The sequence below is a fragment of the Myodes glareolus genome, chromosome 6 (genome assembly GCF_982192425.1).
Source record: "Myodes glareolus chromosome 6, mMyoGla1.1, whole genome shotgun sequence".
NCBI lineage: Eukaryota > Metazoa > Chordata > Mammalia > Rodentia > Cricetidae > Myodes > Myodes glareolus.
The window spans coordinates 92587347-92611110 of NC_142031.1; the positions used below are offsets into that span (position 1 = coordinate 92587347).

The following is a 23764-nucleotide window of genomic DNA, read 5'->3' on the forward strand; positions in this document are numbered from 1 at the left end:
GGTAGATTTTACGTCATGATCAATTTGGAATCCCATGCAAGACCTCAAGTTTTCAAATGAAATCAACTTTTAAAAATTTGTTGAATGTTTTCATGCTGAAGATCAAAGCCACTTTTTATGGGCAACTGAAAAGAGTTACAATACCACACTGGTGCTACTTTACAATGTTAGTGTCATGATCCTGAACTGACTTCAACTTCTAAAATATGACTAAATCTTAGTTAGTTGACAACCAAAGGAAAAAAATATTCACTAATCCAGTGCCTCTCAGTTATGTTTCTTACAAGGAAAGGACTGGGTAACCAACTGTTTTCCCAGGGATAAGAACAAGGGTAATAGTGGGTTTGATCAACTGACAACTACACAATTAGGCTAGTATTTTATTAATCCAAAGGAACTTTGCAAGAAAATGTAAGTATGACTTCCAATAGGAATGCTATGCTTGGACTTGATACCAAGCTCACAGATCTGAGTGTGCAAGGAAAAGCAGGCTTTCCAGTTAAACAACAATTTGTAACCAAAACTTTAGTCCCAAGGATTCTCACAAACATTACCAATGACAGCATGAAAAAGAAATCTTGCACAGTAACTCAGAGGTTGAGCTCTACAATGTACCCTTAAACCCACTGGTAAATTAGTCTTTCATTTCCAAATAAAGAATGTTACAAACAGCTTCCTCCATAGATTGCAATCAGTGAGGAACCTCTTTGAAAATCTTCAGAGTGCAGTTCCCACCCTTTCTCTGTTAACTTGAGCTCACAGCAGCTTTTAAAGACTGCTTATCATTTCACCCCCAGCTCCAGACCGTATTCCAGCTACTGAAGAAACTAGTTTTTTTTTTTTTTCCAATTTCCGTTAGTGGTTTATCATTAGTACATCACACTTTAACTGGGCAGGATCTAGGTTTATTTCAGTCTATGAAAAACTGAAGTTCAAAGCAAATTCAATCTTGCTGAAGGGAACATGAACAGCTAAAACATCTTAAAAATGCACCAAGCTTATGAAGTCTCAAACAAAACTTCAATTTCCTGTACATACTTCTGTCAAATGAAGTTACTTCCTGTACACCACTTCTTTTGCGAACTGGTCTTCTAGTTCTTTTCATTTGACCTAGATCAGCTACGAGACCTAGAGAAGGATCGAGATGGCTTGTGGTTTCTCTCATGAGACAGAGACCTCTCTTTTCTCCTATCTCTAGAAAGTGACCTGCTCTGACTTCGAGAGAAGCTTCTCCTTCTTGGAGATCTTCGCCGAGGTGGAGGACTCCTCCTACGGTAATCATCTTGAAGGTGACGACCCCAAGAGGGAGGGCGACCACGATTCTGACTTCTTTTCTCACCATTTGGCAGCTCCACTCTTACTCGGCGGCCACAGGGTGTTCTTCCATCTAGCTCTCGGACAGACAGCGTCAGCAACAGCTCCGGGATCCTCAAATTCAACGAAAGCAAAGCCAGGAGGATTTCTACCAACCCACACACTTCAGAGTGGTTCATAATAGCCAAAAGCCCGTTCCAATTCAGTCTTGTTTCCATTGTTTCCAAATTACCTACATACACCTTACAATCTTATGGACAGGAATCACAATGCATTTCGAGATCCTGGGGTCGAGAACCAAAGCTCAAATTCCCACACTCTGACGAGGCCCACCAGCGCCCTCAGGGATCTGCTTCCGCAGCTGATATTGCTGTGCTGGCAGCAACGAAAATCGCGATTCTTGTGGTGAAGATCTGTATTGTTCTATAGGCTGCCATTTTGCCCTATTGATAGCTTTTCAGTTTCATGAGGTTCCATTTATCAATCATCAGTCTTATCTGAGGCCCTGTGCAACTGTGTTCTGTTCAGGAAATTGTCTCCAGTGCCAATGAGTTCAAGGCTATTCCCCACTCATCTATCAGGTTCAGTGTACCTGGTTTACGTTGAGGGCTTTAATGCACTTGGACTCGAGTTTTGTTGCAGGTGATAGATGTTGATCTGTTTGCAGACATCCAGTTAGACCAGAACCATTTGTTGTTCTTTTATTGTAGAGGATTGTTTTAGCTAACTTGATTTTTTTGTTTATTTTTTTTTATATGAAGTTGGATATTGTTCTTTCAAGGTATGTAAAGAATTGTACTGGAATTTTGATGGGAATTGATTTGAATCTGTAGATTGCTCTTGGTAAAATGACCATGTTTTTTTACTATGCTAATCCTGCTGATTCATGACCATGATAGATAGTTCCATCTTCTGATATCTTCTTCAATTTATTTCTTCAAAGACTCAAAGTTATCTCATGTGTAGGCTGGGGACGGTTGGGGATGGAAAGAGGAGGGGATGGAGGAGGCATAGAGGGAGAGAGTACTAGGAGAGATGACTGGAACTGGAATTGGGGGGCATTTTGGGGGAAGTGTGGAACCCACTGCAATGAAAACTCCCTGGATTTTATGAGGGTGACCCTAAACAACGACTCCTAGTAATGGAGGATATAGAGCCTGAACTGGCCATTTTCTGTAACCACACAAGACTTCCAGTGGTGAAACTGAGACCTTGACCCCAGTCACAAAACCTTAGACCTACAATTTTTCCTGCCAGCAAGACAAACACCGTTTTGAGATAACGGTGGTACAGATCTTGTGGGAGTGACTAGTTAATGACTGGTCCAACTTGATGCCCACACCATGAGCGGGAGCCAGCACCTGATACTGCCAGAGGTTGGATAGCCTTGAGACATAGGATAGAACCACACAGGACCAGCAGGACAAACAAAATGTCAGTGAAATGATTCCTAGTGCTATTCTGCTACATTCATAGACCAGAGCCTAGCTCAGTTGTCATCAGAGAGGTTCCATCCAGCAACTGATGGGAGCAGATGCAGAGATTCACAACCAAATAGGCAGAGCTCAAGGAAGCCACACAGAAGAGGGGGAGGAAGAATTGTAGGGGTCAGAGAAGTCAAGGACACTGCCAGAATATGGCCCACAGAATGTGTTAAACAGGGCTCACAGGGGTCCAAAGAGACTGAAACAGCAATAATCATCGAGTCTGTATGGGTCTGATCTAGGACCTCTGAATATGTTACAGTGCTGTAGCTTGGTGTTTTTGTGAGACTCCCAAAAATGGGAGTGGGGGTTGTCCCTAACTCTTTTGCCTACTTTTGGAAGCCTTTTCCTCCTACTGGATTGCATCATATAGCCTTGATGTTAGTGTTTGTGCCCAGTCTTCTTATAACTTGTCATTCCATGTTAGGTTGGGTATCCCTGGGAGGCCTGTTCTTTTCTGAAGGGAAATGGAAGAGTGAATCCGGGGAGAAGGAAGTGACTGGGAGGACTGGAGGGAGGGGAACTATGTATTCAGCTCCCCTCCTTATGGGAACCTCCAATTCCCAGGTTGAATGTGATTGGTCCACATAATCTCACAGGGAGTGACACTGTTAGGAGGTGTGGCTTTGTTGGAAGGAGGTAGGGCATTCTTGGAGGAAGTATGTCATTATGGGGGTGGGCTTTTGAGGTTTCCCATGCTCAGGATACCACTGAATGTCTCAGTTGACTTCCTATGGCCTGTAAGACGTAGGACTCTCAGCTAATACTCCAGCACCACATCTGCCTGCATGCCGTCATGTTCCTCACCATGATGATAATGGATTGAACCTCTGAAACTGTAGGAGAGCCACCCCAATTAAATATTTTCCTTATAGGAGTTGCCATGGTCATGAAGTCTCTTCATAGCAATAAAAATCCCTAACTAAGACACTCCCTTTAATTTCCATATTCTTCCCAAACACAGCAGAGCGTGCAGCATCCAGTGGGCTTTGGTACCCACAGAATGAGTTTTAAATTTAGGAAGTGAGGTAAGAAAAATATTCCCTGATATACAGTTCCTCTTCAAGTAAAAACAGAATAGCTTCCACCTCATAAATCAGCGGGGAATTGGATTTAACTGAAGTATCAAATATTAGAAATAGTTGTGTACCTACTTAAAACAGTTAATTCCCTCTCACATGCCGTGAGCTGAGCATCTAGGGGTAAACTACCCTGAGCTGACAGAAGAGACCCAAGGCCAGGTAAAGGGCTTGGATTTTTTTTTTCCTGGCTCAGTGGGTTAATCATTGTATCATCCAGGAATTACCTGTGTTGGTGACAGGTTTCTGGTGTCCAGCCACTACCCCTAGAACAAGGTGCCTGCATCTTCTTTGTAAGCAGGGGCAGGATAAAAAGATGGCTAAGTTTTTTTATTTTGACAACACTATGCTGGGGTGTGACTCAGCAGTAAGCCACTTGGGTAGTGAGTGTGAAAAAAAAGAGTCAGATTGTGGGAGCCACCAGGCTGCAGAGGACACTGGAAAACTCAGCATCAGTCCCGGCTGCAAAGAAATTAGGGGTTTGCTGCTGAGGAAGAAGGAAGAGAGAAGAGGCTAGCCTGGGAACTGTCACTCTCCTGTGAAAGATGCAGGATGCTGGGCTTATTTAGGATTTGCAGTTCCTCTTGATTACAGCTTTGGGAGATTATTTTTTCCATCCAATTTCAGTGATTTTCCCACTTAGCCTACTCTTTTTGTGTTGTGTCTACTCTTGACCTTATTTAGATAAAAATACATCTCATTTTTCAGTTTTTATAGAAAATCTAAAAAAAAAGTCCATTTGTATCTCATTTCTTTTATTTCTATATTTCAACAAATAATTTTCAGAGTGCTTATAATAGTATTTAAAGATGCTGCCGCCCATTGCTTTCTGGAGGTTAACCTGTGCCCCACCCCACATTTGCGGGCTTAGCCCTCTTGTTCTTAAAAACTTAAGGTTTTTCTAGCCACATATGAAGCTACCACATTATTTTTCTCTTTTCTTTTTTGATTGCTGATTTTGGCCATGATTTTTTTATATCAGGTTAAAACTACGTATTTTAAAAATTCTTTTGCCAAACTCAACTATGACTTCACACGGAGCCTCTTTTATGAAAAAGAAAAGAGGCAGAATCACAGTTATTTTCAGTTTTAAAAGTTTAGCCTAAGATGCAGGGTTCCTGATGCTTCTGAAGTTAAACACTAAAGAAAATTGTATCCTGCAAGGCATGGGGTGATCAGAGAACATTTTGGGGTCCCCCTCCTTAGTCTTTCTGCATTGCTAAAAATAGATTCTCTTCTTTGGAATTCCTTCCCCTCTCCTCCTCATCTTGAAAAATGACTTGCTCACTGAACATAAAAATTCTTCACAGATGCATAGATCTTTAGAATTTTCCGTCACCTGTCAGAGGCGTTTAACTCTATCCATTTGTTATCCTTTTAACATTATTACTGGAAGATGTGAGATTTTTGAACAAGGGCAAAAGGAAACAGAAGCCCACAACTTTAGCATAAGTTTCACATTTGCTTTTCTCATCCAGCACCATATTTAATTTGAACTAAGATGCATCATTATTTTATTTAGCTCTAAGAAAAGAGTGCTTTCAATTAAAATCTGAGGCTACATTGACTATAATTTATATCCTGACTTCATAGCTGTTGACACACCAAATCTATGTTTTAGGATTAAGAAAATATAATGTATTTCTACACCGATGCATATTTTGTTTGCAGTCATAACTTATGAGGCTGTTTTTATTTTTCATTTAAACTGTAAAACATAAACAGTTCTCATATTTCCATATTAACTTTATAATTGCCATTTTAATGGTAGCAACAATTTCCATCAATATGGCATTCTGCAATTTATAAAGTTATTTTGCTGTTGTGTGCTTAAGGATTTTCTAGGTGGTTGAAAATGAATATCTTATGCATGTGATTTTTTATACTATTGGATAATTTGCTTATCTTAAATCCTAGGAGAAGCATTTTTTTCCTGAATAAAAATTCATGACATTTTGCTGTTTTTCTAGGGTGAACTGATTTCCAGTGGCACCAGTAGTAAATGAGTATGTCCCAATTTTACAGTAAGTGTTCCAAACACTGGGAGTTATTAGAAGAACCTTAGATTTTATTATTATTTTAAAAGACATTTTAAAATGTTGCCCTAATTTATATGAATTTTCAAGAATGAACACATTTTTCTGGAGCTCATTTTAAAGGAATCTCTTCATTTAAAGCCTCCTTTACCAGTCAATTTTAGTTTTAGAATCTCTACTCTACTTCCATTTGTCACTGTGACAATGTGAAAATAGTTATACTGTTAATGGAATAGAAAAAATGCTAAATCTTGTGTAGGTGTGGGAAGGCAGACCCTTGAGGGGGGAAAGCAAGAGAACTGACCCCTCCCCTCCCTCATCTCTGCCAGAGTTGATTTATCCAGGGCAGTGCTGGAGAGCTCACCCTGGTGGTAAGGACAGAGAAGAACTGTTGGGAGGACAAACCCTGCAGCTGCCCTGGCCCAGAACCAGTGTTATGACTTGGCCTTCCCCAACATCCACCCCATCTATGATCTGCTGGAGCACAGCGAAGGAACCTGACCCACAGACCCAAAGCTGAAGGATCAGGAAACAGCACAGGAAACAGCAGGATGTCCAAGAAGAGTTGCAGTGAGGGTCCAGCATGGATAGCGTAATAGAAACCAGAGGCCTTAAGCAGACCAATGACTCTTTGCAGTGAACACTTGCAAAAGGGTTTACTGTGTGACTCACTGTGTCACTCTGCAGCTTCCATGACGAGGCTTTTAATTTTTTTCCCTCTAAAATTTTGTTTTATTTTGGGGGTGGATGCAGGGGTGAATGTGAAGGATAGGGAAATGAAAGGGAACAACATACATGACGTAAAAGACACATAGAATAAATTTAAAAAAGGAAAAAAGGATAAAAGTACATTCCAAGATTGTACAGTGGTAGAATGAGGTGGGGATGGAAGCAGACATTGGGGCCCTTTATTTGATGGGAAGTCTGGGAATTCCTGAATCTTTAATCCTACTGTGTTTTTACTGAGCCCAGTGTTTACTTTTTCTTCTTTTCGGGGGCTCATATGTCAAAGGATATAGAAGTTTCTGGTGTGAGACCTGTTGTATTTAGTAAAATTGACTTTATTGAGGTATAATTAGTATTTAAATGTTAGTTTTATTTAGTTTGTCCAGTTTGAGTTTGGGCAAATGCTTATGTCCACTAAAGCACAACCATAAACAAAGAAAGAGACATGAATATTTCTCTATTAGTTATTTTTCTCATTACTATGGCAAAAGGCCGGTAGAAAAGCAATTTGTTGAAGAAAGTATTTGCTTTGGCTTATGGTGGAGGGGACTGGAAGAATGTGAGGTGTCTAGGTGGTCACATTACATCCATAGCCAGGAAGCAGCGGTGATAAGTTCACTTTCTTAATACTTAGTCTGGGACCTCAGGCCATGGAATGACTCTGTATACATAAAGAGTGGTTTCTTCCACCTCAATTAAACCTCTCACAGACATTCCCAAATACCCGAGTCCTGTTTACTTTTAACTGTCAACTGGATACAACCTAGAACTGAGAAGAAGAACTAAGAACTCAGTTGAAGAATTGCTTACACTGCTTTGGCCATTAGACATATCTATGAAGGATTGTCTTGACTGTTAACTGAAGTAGGAGGGCCCATCCTTTTGTGGGTGGCACCATTCCTCATGCAAGTGGTCTCAGACTGTATAACAGATTTAGCTCAACATAAACCTACCTGCAAACCTTCAGGTGGTATCCTCTATGGTTCCTGACACATTTCTTTGGCTGAGGGGTAAGTTCCCTGGCTGGAGGTAATTCTGTGTTAAATGTGTTTGCTTAAACAAGCAGTGTGGATGTATTTGTTTCTCTCTGCTCTTAACTGTGGGTGTGATATGATTAACCTCTTGAGTTTCTGATTTTACTCAACTTGATGATAGACTATAACCTGGGACTGTAAGATGAAACAATCCTTTGCTTCCTTAAGTTGCATTGGGTCTCAGTGTTTTATCATACTAATAGAACTGACAATAGTATAATATCTTCTGGATGAGGACAGATCCAGTCAAAGTGACAGTAAAGACTGACCATCAAAATCCCCCAAAGCATTTTTTTATCCTTTTGATGTGTTTACTTCTTTAATTGTAAGGAAACTATGCAGTACCACATAACACCACAAAGTACTACCACTAACGTACCAATGGAAGGTACAAAATTTTCAGCAAATCGTAGAGTTTTACGAAAGCCAGCATGCTTTGTCACAGATACTAAGATGGATTCATCCTGTAAGCCTGAAAATTTGTCCCAATTGAAGGACATCTTTCTTTGTCACTGGGAATCACCATTGTATTCTCTGCCTTTATGAGTTTGTGCATATTTGTGGTTATGTGACTCAGAGAGCAACCTTGTTTGCGATAGGGGCTAATGAAGGCTCATTGATAAGCAAGTCAGCTTAACTGGCCAGCTAGTGAGCCAAGGAGCTTCTGGTCTCTACTTGCCTCACAGTAGGAGGATGAATATGTGCCATATACCCTTATTTGCTTGTTTGTTTATTTATTTATTTATTTGATTGTTTGCTTTGTTTTGCTCTTTTAAACACGGGTTCTGGGGATCAAACTCAGACCATCTATGTGGTTTTCTGAGTAAGTTCTCATCCCTGTCTCATATGCCACCTTGTTGTTACCCATTTATATGGATCTTTATATATTCATCTGTATACTTAGTAGACATTTGGACGGTTTATATATCTCAGCTATAGTGAGTAAAGTTGCTTACTAGTGCAGATACAATGCAGAGATCCTGACTTAAAAGTTCCAACAAATGGGATTAGTATTTCATATGGTAACTCCCGTTTTAATTTTTGAAGAGCCTCTTCCTGTCATTTTACCTTCCAGCTGAACCATCTTTCATAACCACAGACAGTGTAGGTTCTTTACACTTGCACTGTTATATTTGCTAACACTTGCTTTACTCTTGTTTTTATTTTGCTGGTAGTTCAAATTCTGTCACTTAATTAGCTGTATAACACTAGAGAGATGACTTGAAATTTTACTTAAATTAAGTAGAATGTTACTCCTCACCTAGCAGGGTATTAGAGATAAGTGAATGTGTGAAACATGCTTCACTTGAGCCCACCTGTACAGCCACCCACACATTACTCTCTGTGCTGCTGTAGAAGCAAAAGCAGGGCGAGACAGGGTACCACCTATGGGGATTCCATCTGTGCACCAGCCACTGTGGATTAGCATGTTTGCTGCATATGATATAGATTATTTAATGACGTCTTATTCTAAGTAAGTCAGTAATGCATTATTTTAATAGTGACATTTTCTTCATCAAAGTAAAAGGTCTTGAGGAAAATCCATTTGTTTAAATCTGCCGAACAAAACAAAGCCACTGGTTAGACGAAGGTTGTATGAGTGAGCAAGCTATAAATACCTATTGCTTTTCTCATCACAAAGTAATCCATGTTTGCAATAGGCAGAGTACACTGCTTCCTCTCTCTCCTTCCTCCATAGGGGCTAAAGATGCCCATGTTCCCAGAACCTGTCCCTGTGTTCTCTTTCATGCCAACACAAATTAAAGTTCTAAGCAACTGACCTTAAAACGGGGAATTCCTCCTGGGTTATCCAACTGTACCCCACACAACTGTTGCTTACAGGTGAGCAAAAATGCTATAAAAAGAGACTCCTGTTGCTTTAAAAGTCATTGTTTATGGTGCCACTGGCAGATTTGGCATTGAACTTAGGAAAAAAAAAAACAATGATTGTGTACTATCCACTAGCTACAAACTGTTTTATGGACATTATCTTATTAAGCTCTCAAGGATCTCCTCGAAGGCGAGTGGGGATGGAAGTTTGGGGGTTGGTGGTGTTCTTACCCTGTGTCTATAGGACCCGTGTCTTACTTCTATAGGGAGTGGTGAAGTAACTTGTCTGACAACACATGGATACCAAGAGGTAGAAAAGTCTCAACTCCTTCAACCTGAATCTGGCTAGGACATCTGAACATTGTACTGTGCTGTCTGCTGAGAACTGGTTACTTAAACAGGGAGTAGGATGAGGAATTACTGAACTTGACCTGTGTAAAGAAGTGTTGTGAAATAATTTTATTTTGTACACTGTGAAGATGCATCTTTGTCGAGGCACCTTCTTATTAGTTTAATAAAAAACTAAATGGTCATTAGCTAGGCAGGAGGTGCAGTGTGGACAGCCAGATAGAGAGGATGCTGGGAAGAAGGTCGTCAGTCAGATGAAGAGGAAACAGAATGGGACGCACAGAGAAAAGGCAACCTAGCCATATCAATAACATAGATTAAAATACATGGGTTAATTTAGGCAATAAGAACTACTTAGGAACAAGTCAAAGTTATCGGCCAAGCTTCATAAATTAATGAGAAGCCTCCATGTGGTTATTCAGGAGCTAGCAGGAAGGACAGAAAAATTTGCCTACAAAGGATTTAGAATTGAACAACAGCATCCTCTCCAATTGCCTGTGTCCACCCAGATATTGGTTTTATGTAAGATAGATAAGAAGTACAAGGAAGATTAAGTTAGAAAGTTCCATGCCAGTTTAAATATGCCATTCATACTCTATTTAATATTAAACTCTTCTATGACTTATATTATTTTAACATTTGCCCAAAATATTTTTCCTGCAGCATCATGTTTCCTTGCATTGTGATATTGTATTGCTTCAGTATAACAGACTTCCAGGTATCAAAAGCAAAACCCAACCAACTAACAACAAAAAATAGGGAGAAAATGGGGTTGTGCTGGCTAGTTTTTAAGTCAACTTGGTGGGCTAAGAGTAATTTGGAAAAGGAGAAACTCACAAGAGAAAATGCCCTCATCAGACTAGTCTGTAGACAAGTCTGTCAGGCATTTTCTTAGTGATTGATTTGAAAGGGCCAGTCCTGTTATGGGTGGTATTAGCTACTCTTGGGCAAGTATTCCTGGGGTGTATAGGAAGCAGGCTGAGCAAGCCATAGGGACAAGCCAGTCAGCAGCACTCCTATGGCCTCTACATCAGTCCCTGCCTCCAGGATTTTGTCTTGAGTTCTCAACGACTTCCCTCAGTGACAAAGTGTGACCCAAGTGTTGTAAGCAGAAATAGATGCTTTCCCGGTCTTGGTGTTTTGTAATAGCAATAGAAACCCTCACTAAGAGAGTTGGCAATGCCTTCAGAATGCTTCCCAAACTGGAAAAATGCGATGTAAACATTAAACGTCTTTTTAGAACATATTTTTTTAAAATTAGAATTCTTTCTATACAAATATTCTTGTGTACATTTATATGCTACAACTAAGTCTGATGTACTCTTTTTATTTTTGCTTCCGTCGTGCACATTCCTTTGTGAGTAGAATTAAATTTCCACTAAGAACAGAACTTCATTTGTTAGCACCTGGTGCCATTGTTCTGGAAGGCAGATATTTTCCCCCATGATGGAAAATGTTTCCTACACTAATGTTCAATTGAAGGTGCATGTTGAGAATGTATGTGCTGCCTTTATTATAATTAAAGATAAGATTAACCCGCGTGTTGGAATTTCCTCTAACAACGACTGGAAACATTTTCATGTTAATTTCACTGAAGTCAGGGTGAGAGTAATGGGTAATTATTTTCTGTTGACATTCTTTCCCATTAGATTGAATGTGCATTTGGGGACTGAGCTGTCAGGTTTGATTTCAGCTTAGTTTTCATGTAGAGTTGGCACATTGAAATTATTTTCCCATTATTGTTTAATGTGTGCTTTTTCTGAGGGAGTAGAAGCAATATTTGGCCATTCTGTCAATCATATCCTCACAATTTGGACACATATATGAGAGATGCAGATGATCCACTTAAGGCAGCTGTTTTAGTCTAATTTATCTGGTTACATAAAACCCCTGGTTTTGCATCCTTCATTAGAACTGATTTGAGTTAAATAATTTAATGCAAATCTATATAGTACTAGTATTGTGGACCAAATATCATTTTATTTGTTTATACAAATGAATCTGTTCATTTATTTTTAATGCCAGGCTGCTATTTATTTTGCACTGACTCTTTGGCATTCATCTAGGTAGTTAGGAATGTAATATCATCTGGCCTTTTTATAGCTATCTTAAAATTTGAAGTTATAAATCACATAAAGAAATTATTAATATAATTAGTAATTCATAATGAGAATTTCCCCACTTTCACTTTAAGCACTGTTTAATAATAGTGTTTTCTGTCTGTTATTCATTCTCAGACTTTTTTATTTGCCATCAATGACCACTGAGACATAGTACAAGGTCTGGAAGCTCTAGATACCAACAATTCTGCATCAGATAATGGTGTAAGAGGTTCTTCTGTCTATGTGTTTCTTTCATTGGTTAATAAAGGAACTGCTTTATAGCAGAGCTATAGGGGAATCAGAGCTAGATGGGGAGAACCAAATGGAATGCTAGGAAGAAGAGGCAGAAAGAGACGCTATGGAGTTGCTGCCAGAGTCAGTCATGCCGGAACTATGCTGGTAGGCCACGATGATATACAGATTAATAGAAATGGGTTAAATTAAGATGTAAGAGTTAGCCAATAAGAAGCAAGAGCTAATGGGCCAAGCAGTGTTTTAATTAGTATAGTTTCTGTATGATTATTTCAGTTCTGGGCAGCCAGGACAAACAAGTGACTTGCTTCTCCAACAGAATGAAAGCTGAGTTTGGTCATTATTTGACATGCTTTGAGAAAACTATTGAATGTATTTGACCAGTACATCTCATATAAATATGGTAACATAGAATATTTAGTTGACTGTGGATATATGAGTTGTGTAGTTAGAAGATTATACTTTGGGATACCTGACACCTGAGTACTCATAATTTTAAGCCCAAGGCCCAACTCTGGGAGCATCCCAACCAGTCAAGTTCAGGCACTCTCCAAAACAAACAGAATAATTAATGGTGCAAAATAAGAAAGGACCTTCCTCAATATAGCTCTCTTGGAATACCAGTGGATTAACATCACCAATTCTGTCTTTAGGGGTGTTGACATGAACTCCAAAATTATCTGTGGAGAGATGGAAGGGACATGCAAAGCTCTCCACTCTTCAGTGAACTGTGGCCTGGGTGATCATTATATCAGGCTTTGTCTGCCATGTGGAAATTGTCACCTGAGAGAGGACTTGGACTCTTGTCTCAAGATGTTTATCTATCAGACCTATTGTTCCTTGAATCCAAGGTGACTGAAGGCGTAGTAGACAGGTACAAAATGGAAGCAGAGCGGTCAAGTTCTTATCCTGCTTTTCACTACCCACTGGGTCTCTTCAGTCATTAGTCAATGTTTCTGTAAGAACACTGTCTATATTCTTCAATCAGGACAGCAGTTGTATCAGAGTAAATTCAAATGTTAACATTTAGATGAACAACAGAGGAACCAACGTGGGTGAGAAGGATCACAGGGATGTGCAGCTAGCTGACTAACTCTGAAGGTTTGCATCTGAGTGTCTGGAGGGATTATTTGAGAGATGGTCATGCGGGGAGAGGCGTTGTGTAGGAGTGAAGGTGGTAGATGTTTTAAGAAGATTGAGTTTTGGAGTTGGTGCGATGTTCAGTAGACAGATGGGGACACAGCTCAACAGGAAAAGGAGAAAGAGATCATTTCTAGATTCCATTTCTTTTTCTGAAGTTGGAGTTTAGTAGCTGTCAGAATGGCGAGGCTGTTGCTTTTAAATATTGTTGACTGTGACTCACAGTAAAAAAATACATTTCATATCACGACTCAGTGCACATATGCATCTATGCATATATGGATATTTTTTACAGTGTATCACACACATTTATATATAGCACTCATATAAACTTAATTTTCCTCAAAACTTTATCCTTATTACATTTAGTGTATTTTGATAGTATTAAACTCATTTAGGGAACCTTCTTTTATTAAAGTAGCAGTCAAGACTGATTTGACTTCAAACTGAGCTTTCAATCATGCACAGCAGTTAATGACCATTGCTGAAGTGCCACACATTTTCTTTACTGTCACATCTCTGTTCAGTATAGGAAAAGGAGAGTCAAAACATCCAGTGGGATTTCCAGCAGGCTATATGCAGCTAGGGGTGCCACAGTCACTGTATCCGCTTCTCTCCAATTCTCCACCCATCTGAAATGGAACTCAGTGGAGCCAATAATACTCAATTAAAGATGAGTCTTCTAATTCCTAGAACTCCAGCATGTATAAAGTCTGGTTCATATATATATATATATGATATAATAATATATCTAATATATTATACATATACATAATATACATACATACACATATATGTATGTATATGTATATGAGAGAGAGAGAAAACAAAGAAGCTAAGAGAGAGTATATAATAAAAGAAAGAACTTACTTTGCTATGTATCCAACATCCTTTGCATGATGATAGTTTCCTGGTAACTGAATTTTTTTAGTGTATCGTGTTCAATGATTTATTTTTTAATTGTGTGTGTGCATGTATGCATACACATGTGCATGGGGTGCATGTGTAAGTGTGTGTACATGTATTTGGAAGCCAAGTACTGAAGCCATGTTGTTTTCTCAATTGCTATCTGCCTTACGTTTTGATATAACCTCTCACTGATTCTGGATCTTGCTGACTTGGCTATACTAGATCTGTCTAGCCTTGGAGAACTTTCCGTCTCTTCCTATATAGTCCTTGGCATATAAGAATGACAGTCATTCATTCATCGTTCATTGCTCCTCCTATTCTCTTCCTTCTCCTTCTTGCAAAACCATAACCTCTTAGAAGACTCTGATCTAAGAGACCTAAGATCTTGAAGCTGTCCTTGACTCTTTTACTGAGGATCCATGTTCAGTCTGTAAGAAGTCCTAGTAATATTCTCCAACTAATCCTGAGTTCAAGGAATTTTCAAAATCTCCTTATAGCAACTGTAGTCCAAGATGCCATCTTGTCTCCACTGGACCACGTTTACAGCCAAACAGTCTTTCTACTTCTGTCCAAAGTTCTTCAAAGCCAGTGCCAGCGCAGTAGCCAGAAGTCTCCTTGACATGCAATAGATAGAAGAGCATGTTAATATTTATGCATTTGCATATTTAAGACTTTAAAATATCTTTTATTTATGATTGAGGTACTTGTTTATTTCTTTCTTCACAAAGTGCAGAAGTGTGATAAATGTGAATATCACAAAAAACTTGTTTATTCTTGGATGTATTTTAAGAAACTCCCTAAGGACTATTTCAGAAATGAGACTCAGGATTCCATCTGAGTCAAAAATCACCAGAAAGGCCTAGAAAACACGCATGTTTATCTGTGAAAAGCCTTATATCTTTTTTAAAAATATTTTATATGTTTATGGGTGTTTTATCTATATGGTTACATATATACCAACTGAGTGCCTGGTGACTGTGGAAGACAGAAGAGGGTGATGGATCTCCTGGAACTGGACTTACAGACTATTGTGAACTGTTATGTAGGTGCTGAGAATTGAACCCAAGTCCTCTGGAAGAGCATCCAGTGCTCTTAACAAGTGTGCCATCTCTCTGATTTTATGTCTGAGCAGAGCTGAAAAAAAATAGATGCAAAGGGAACTGCTTAGCTCAGGAGGACAGAGTAGTTTATCCTACAAATAAATAGCTTCTGAGAAAAAGTAGCTGCATAGTCTTTGAATTAGAATCCCAAATCTACAGAGTAAGGTTTCAGCACTGGGTTAGGTTGACTGCAAAGTGTCTCTTTGCTCTCCAAACATGCCAAGGCAGCTCTTCTCCAGATGGGAGGATGAGAGTTGCAGGAGCGAGGACCATGGCTTTGATACCCTACCCACATAGCATTTGTGGCCGGATTTTGTCACTGACCTGTACGAAGAATTTTGGAGCATGCAGACCTGGAAAAATTTCGAGATCTCCCAATCTGAGAAAATAACCAGACAAGAGGGACATTAAACCGAATTCATTTACTTCAACTTTAAAGCTCCCTTTTTGAAAATTCTTCCTTCATCTGTGGCGTCACTGCTAACAGTGCTACTTTCAAAGTAGAGGAAGGCAAGGGAATGCAATAAGGTAGGCACAGTACAAGCATATGGATCACCTTCCTCTCGGGAGACTTGCTTATGGGGAGTGATGGGAGGTTTGAGAAATTAGATCAGGGGTGTCCAGCAGAGAGGAACTGTTGAAATGACAGTAACATATGTGTCTAGAGGTATGTGAGAGCTTTAATACAGCTAATTAATTAGGATATTGATTTTTGGGAACTATTTCTTGTCTGATCATATCCCATTCTGATCACTAGAAGACTACAATAAAAAGAGCAGCAAAGTCATAACCAATACCAGGCTGGAGTGTCTGGGATAGAGATACGGGACCAGTGCTCGTTCCCAGGCTCCACATAGGGCTCTCATATCTCGCCACAGCTAAAGACTACTGACGTACAAACTGCCTTTTCTTTTGTAGGGAGAGAGACTCAGACTTAGACATGTGACTGGTGCAAGGCTGCATTTAACTTAGCTCTAGCTAGCAAATACATATTTAACTCCAATTCAAAGGTTGAAACTGGCCAGGAGTTTAAGGACCTAGCGATGCAGCATTGCTGGTTTGGAATGGAGCAAACAATGGAGATGTACCTGAGCTTCCCTGTCTTGGTATCTCTTGAAGTTTTTGTGTTTCTGGGATCTTGATCTGGCCTCCTCTCAGTTCCTGGCATTTGTGTTTTCTGTTGAACAAATCTAGATGAGACACACAGAGTGAAAGACAACACGCATGCTGTGTCTAATGACAAAGGGATTATTAGCTAGTTTTCTTTTCCTTTAACTTCATTTTTGTGATTATAATAAAATAGCATTTCTCCCTTCCCTTTCCTCCCTCCAAAGCCTCTCATATATCCTTCAAATTTGCTTTACAACAGATAGAGACCACTACAGAAATTCACAATTAATTAAAATGTAGTTGTGGAGCTCAGTCCCAAAGGATAGATAGAGCTACAAAATACTCCTACACCTGAGGTACAGGGAACATTGTGTCTTCTCTTTGGCAGTCGAGAGATTGTAGTAGCAGATGATCAGAGGGTTTGCTATGAGACTGTGTCCCCGAGTAACATTGGCGAAGTTTCTTATATGACCACCTGCCCAGAGAATGATGCTGCCCATGTTGGCCCTCCTATATCAGTTAATAATCAAGACAATTCCCCATAGACATGACCATATGCCTTAACTGAGATTCCCTTCTCAGATGACCTTAGGCAGTTAAAGCTAACGAGGACAGCTGTCATCTTGATGGGATTTAGAATCTCCATGAAAACACTTCTCTTGGTGTAACAATGAGGGAGTTTCTAGATTATATTCATTGTGGTTAGAGAATAAACCTGAATTATGGATGACATCAGTCCATGAACAGGAGTCCTGGAGTGTACAAAAGGCAGCTACATGAACATCCAGTGTTTTCTCCTTCCTGACCAGTGCCTCTAGGCCCTGATGCCCTGACTTTATCATGATGAACTGTATCCTGGTCTTGTGAGTCAAAGTAAACAATTACTTCCTTAAATTTCTTTGTTATTTTTTCACAGCAATGAGACAAGAGGAAATAAACAAAATGTGAGCATATGGCATATAAGATAATATCAGAAAATCTAGTCCTGAAAGCTTATTGAACACATCAGACAGACAAAGGGCAAAGCACCCTCCCCTGCATCCAGTAAAGAACAGGACATCTAACACTGAGATTCTGTGCACTGACTTGTCACCAGAATACCTGATGTGTGCATTGTAAATGGTGCCAGTAGGCTTCAGTTCATCTCAGACCTCATTGCTGACACATCCTTGTCAAGATGTTGTCTGTCATATACTCATCATTCTTTGGTCAAGACGTGGTCCTGTACTTTGTCTCCTCAGCTTGACTCAGATGTGAATCCCAACTCAACTGAGACACCCAGATCTTGGCTTTTCACAGCCAGTAGCCCTCCTATTGGGTTCCTTGCTATCTAATCCCTGACAGACCTTCCTTCACACCGTTACTACTCTGACTTTGCCTTTGGTAGAACATTTCTGAACTCTTTGAATTCTGTCGCAGTCTATTTAACCCCTTTTGTAGCTGTCATGTAATCTACACATAAACCTAAGCGGAGATATTTACTGGGTGAAGTGCAATATGTTATTTGTGAATTAATGCTAGGAATTAGAATTGGAAAAAAAGAAACTATGTGCCAATGGCTATCACAGGAACAATTTTAGCCAATGAAACTGATACAGCCTGTGAATTCAGTTATTCAATAAATTATGACACTGTGGAAAGGTATGGGCGTGCCCATCTGTCTTCTGACATAGCATGTTCTCAACAAACCCCGGTTCAGTAAATTTCTCTGATACAGGCTTTAACTTCCTTCCTGTACTACTGAAGTGCTGACCATTAAAAATGTCCCTTGATTTGACTTCCTCAGATCTCTTCAAAGTTATAATGGCCCCAAAGAAGGAAGAGAGGGTCAGACACATGTGGCTGAGTTTTAAGGCTAATTATGGAACGTAGCAACTGATAAAAACAGTCCCCGTTAATACTATGACCTGCCCTGAGGGTTATTGAATTGCTTCTAGAAGACAAAGAAATTACTCCTGAGAGTCAGAGAAAGGTCCGTCCGCTCAGAGAATTCCTTTTCTTTTGGGATATCTCCCCACCCAAAAACCTGGACTCTAAACTGAGGCTGTTGAGCCACATTCTTGCTCCTGCCCTACAGAATATACTTATACTCAAAAAACAAACAAAAATAAACAAACCACCACCACCACCACAACAAACCCATACTTTGTTACTACTATCCTGTTTCTTATTTAGTTCTTTGTTCAAGACACATGGAACTTGGACATTATGTCACTAAAGATCCTCTACTACTCTGTCTGGTAACAGACCTACTTTGATGTCCCAGATCACTCAATCTAGTACAGATTCTCTGTGAGTTAGATCTTAGATTCTCTCTTGGAGACACCAGCCCTCTGGAAAGCAGAATGTACTCATCAGTTAATGCATAGTTAACATAAAACTGGGTAGATAGTGATGGTGGGAGTATTTGGGAGGGGGGGGAAAACATAATCAAATTATTTCGTATGAAAAAAACCTTCTAATAAGAAGAGAGAAAAAAAGCAGAATTTCAAGTACCACGTGAAAGATATTTGTTTGCTTTTCCTGTAACTAAAGACCGGACAGCAGCATTTTCAGGAAGAAAGGGCTTACTTCGGCTCACAGTCTGGGGCTCCAGTCATCTTGGCCTGGAAGGCTCGGTGACAGGGGTCTGAGGCAGATGGTCACGGATCTGCAGGCATGTAGCAGAGGACATGAATGCTGTTGCTTAGCTCACTCTCCTCTTCTCAGTCAGCCAGGATCCAGCCCAGCGGACAGTGCCACACCATCTAGGGTGGGCCTTTCATCTCGGTCTTTCTGGAGCTTTGTTTCAGTGGTCTTCTCGACTTCATGAGGTTGGCCATAAAAATTCATCATTACATGGGGTGAAGCACCACATCTGGATCTCCTGAATATTTAAAATAGCACAGGAGAGAAGCAGATGAGGTTGTAGGCTTGACTGAATCCCACCAATGGAAGGCTATTTTCTCCTAGTAAAGTATGACTATTTTGTAGATTAATTTTTTTACTAATTTTTCTTTATTTCTTTTGAATGTATTCTGTACTTCTTACCCTGGGTAGATACTTACATTCTAGACTGCCCAAAAGATGGTAAGATTATAAAATACATTCCAGTCCCTTCATTTAAGAGTTCTTTCTAAATGGGCCTGCCAATCATCTGGATGGGAAATTGCTATTCAGGAAAAGGATCTCTTCCAGGAGTCTCAAGGATCATGATACAACAAAAGCCATGCTCAAAAGATTGGAGGAACAGATGTGATCCTAATGCAATATGGGCTTTAAGCTCTCGAAGCGCTTTCAATGCAGGGGCTGACAAACCCTCAGTACTAACGCTGTCTGTCTCCCAAGTTCTAGCTCAGAAAGCAAAACTTCTTTCTCTCCCCTCCTTTGGTCTACTTTTATGGCCACTGGCCCTAATCCCAAGCCTTCTTGTCCTGACATTCCATGAATTCCTTTCCTCTCCTAAACCTGCACCCACCATGTAGAATTATATTACTGAGCCTGCCTGCTTTTATGTTTATATAATTTTACTTTTGTGTTATAATCACAGCTTTCTCTACTCTTCTCAACCATTTCCCCCCTTTTGGCAGCTACTGCAATCTCCAACTTGTTTGCTTCATTTTTTTTCCATCTTAATCTTCTGTAAAATTGTCTGAGAATTTTCTTCTGAGTCTGTCTTTAAATATCTTAAATTTATGTGATTAAGAACTTGAAAGAAGGATTCTGAGTTCCTTGGTGACCTAGGAGAAATCTTGTGGTCCTACCTGCAATTTTAAGATTTACAAATGGCTCTTTCTCATCAGTAGGTTGAGGTGGACATCAGTTGGAGTCAAGGGCATTCTCATGCCAGGGACAATGTTTGAGACCCTACTCTGGCATTTTTATGGTAGTATGCCCTCTTAGGCTCTACCTGGCCACACTGGGGACAATGATACTTAGGGGATGCCCATTCTTCTTGGGCAAGTTTTCTTCAAATGACTTTTCTGCTCAGATATAAAGCATTAATTTGCAAGTCTATTTCCTATGGCAGAGGAGTGGGTGGGAAATCTCCAATCACTCCATAAGGCTCCAAGGAATTCATTATGTCCTTCGTACATACATTCTCTGGTAGATCTAGATCCTTTCATCACCTTTATTTTTTTCTCTTATAGAAAACAAATGTGCTGTATTTAGTAGGGCCCCAATGGGGGTCTTGCACCTCAATGACAGTTTTTGTAACTTCCTTCTGATATCAGAAGCTGGTTAAATAAGAAATCCATCATAGAGAAGGATTTTTGCATTTTGAGGAGGAAGGATCAGTTAGAATGCACTTTTGAATGACCTTAATGGACTCTTAAAAGGCAAAAAAAAAACTGGATTTCAACTAGATCCCTGGTTAAAAGTTAACAGACAGACAGTGGTCATTCTTTATGGCTTCTCTACTGACTTTGATTTCACAATAATCTTGATTTTGTAAGATTAGTTTAGTTTAATTGCTTTATTTGGGGGAAGGGGGAAATCAAATTCATACATATTTGGGAAGTAAATCAGCAGGAATCAATGGAGTTATCTAGAAAAAAAAACAAAAGCAAGAATGATTGCCATGATTCCTTGTACTCAGGACACGGAGTATCAGAAATATCATATTCTACTGATTTGAAAACTTATTTTATCAGTGGGAACTCGGGGTGCTGACTGGTTGGGGTGAAGCTCTACAAGTTTGGTTTTTTTTTATTAGGAACAGTTTGATTTGCCTGATGGTTTGGGTGGTAGAAACATTACCTGGGGGGGGGGGGAAGGTCCACACACTTATTGAGAATAAGGATCAATTCTAGAACTGCCCTGATATATAACAAGCTTTATCATCATATTTTTTGTGAATATATAATTGCCTTTCTCAGATACAGAATTTGTTTTCTTCCTAAAAGGGTATAGAGAGACCATAAGGAAACCAAAAACAAGCAAACAAGCAAACCAAACCAAACCAAACCAAACCAAACCAACCCTCCATCCAGCTAAGCAACCGACCAAACAAACAAAAAGTCACCCTCAAACCAAGCAACCCTTAGGACTCAGTTAATGCATTATGCAAAATTATACCTCAACTAGAACTAGCACTGGAGATATGGTTCGGCAGTTATGAATTCTTGCTATACAATCATGAAGACTGGAGTTCAGATTCCAGCATTCATATAATAACCTGAGTGTCCTACAAATGTCCATAATTTCAACCTTGAGGGCACTTATGCCCTCTTCTGAAATCTATGTGCACACAGGTGTGTACCTAGATGTATATTTGTACCAACTAGAGAAATAACAACAACCAGGTCTCTCTCTCTCTCTCTCTCTCTCTCTCTCTCTCTCTCTCTCTGTGTGTGTGTGTGTGTGTGTCTCCCTCTCCCTCTCCCTCTCCCTCTCTCTCTCCCTCTCTCTCCCTCTCCCACCCCCCCTCTCACACACACACACATACACACACACACACAATTTTTAAGGAAGATTTTTTAAAGATAGAGGAACCTAACATATGAGGTCCAGTATTGCATCATTAACCCAACATAGAAAACACACTGCCTTGTCAAATGGCAGTAGAAACACCTAGAACACATTACATCAGCATAACCAGTCATTTTGCAAAACAACAACTGAAATCTCTGATTTAGGTTACTCTGGTTATAGCTGGAAAAATGAATTTCTGATAACAAAAACGTGGAGTAGCCTGTATCCAGAGCTAAAGTAGATACACTAAGTGAACTTGTCGAAAGAAAGGTGTGGATTCTTGTAGTCTCAACCTAAAGGAGTGAAGTATACCACTTACAAAAACGAAGGTGAGGAAAATCCACGACAGCCAACTATAACACTAAAAGATGTCACTGGGATCTTTCTTTGGTTTTCTTGAAGCTCTTTAGCTCTGTGTTCTTTGTTTATTGACTTTAGATGAGATGCGGAGAACATAGTATATAGAAAATTAGGTAATTTATCATGGAGTAATAGGGTATGAGAGTGAGAAATGCCAAAGGAACCACTGCAAGGGAAACCAAAGTGTGAGGGTGGATCACTGTGTTCATTTATATACTTAGGCGGGTTTTATATAGTTTCCTAAAGTTTCTAAACAGACAGCTTTCCAGACAGACAGTTTTCTGTTCAGTTTTTTGATAGACCCATTTGGATGAATGCTTAAGAGACGGATCACTAGTAAATCCTCACTCCTTCACCAGAAAGTCTCTCTGGTAAATAATAATCTTAGGATCTTTTGTGCAGTTAAAAATGCCGTTTTCACCAAAAAATAAAGGTACAACACAGATACTATTATTTAGATTAAAACCTATGTAACATAACAGAATAAAAGCAATTAAAAATAAACAAAAATAAATTCGAGGAACTGGAGAGACGGCTCAATGGTTAAGGGAGCTTGCTGCTTCTTTTGAAAACCCAGGTTCAGTTTTTATCAACCACAGGGCAGGTTCACAGGCATCTGTAATTTTGTTTCTGGAAAATCTAGCACTCTCTTCCAGCCTCTGCAGGCACCATACACACAGGCAGTGCACAGACAACACATTATACACATAAAATAAAAATAAATCTTTAAAAAGGCTATAAAATAGACATCCTTTATGAGGAGGAAATAGCCTTTCCTTAACGGACTTGAGCTAAACCCTCTTTCCTACTTTCTCCCTTTCCTCTTCCTTAAGATCAATATGTGAGCAGAGACAGAGGAGTGTGGTCTAAAGCCGATTATGAAGAGAGGATCCATCTTCCACGACCTTGAAGCCTACCAATTTCCAACTACCTAACTACTATTCCAACCCTCACAAGATATTTTAGAATATTTTCTTATTTCTGCCACTCTCTATACCGGCAAGTCAGTACTCGCCCATGATAAATTTCCACAGGGAAACTGCATGCTCACATGTGCTTCCTACTAGCTAGAATTCTGTGAACTGGGTCCTATAGACTTTGTTTCTTGCTGGAACTTTACCAATCTTATTTTGATGCTTACCCTACGAGGTGATGACATTAGGGAGTTGAGACCTTTGTCAGGGGTTGTGACCTGAGATCAGAACCCTCATGGATTGAATTAGTAACCTTGCTAGAATAACCAGGAGAACATTTGATTTCTCCATTTTTATGCCAAAGGAAAAGGCAGGAGGGAGCTTTCTCTGAGTCAGACAGTAACCCATCACAAGATGCTGACCATGGCAGTTCCTTGATCTTGCAGTATATGGTATCTAGAACTCAGAGAAAACATATTTGTTGAAGCCAGTCAGTCGATATCATCTCATTATAACAATCCAAGCTGACTAAGATATAAGACCTGTGGTAGCTCTGGTACTCTCATGATGGC

At 39.7% G+C, this 23764-nt stretch overlaps 1 pseudogene; it reads right to left on the reverse strand.

Moving 5' to 3' along the window:
- Positions 1–980: 980 nt before the first annotated feature.
- Positions 981–1589, reverse strand: LOC125388168 (serine/arginine-rich splicing factor 3 pseudogene; annotated as a pseudogene).
- Positions 1590–23764: the final 22175 nt, after the last annotated feature.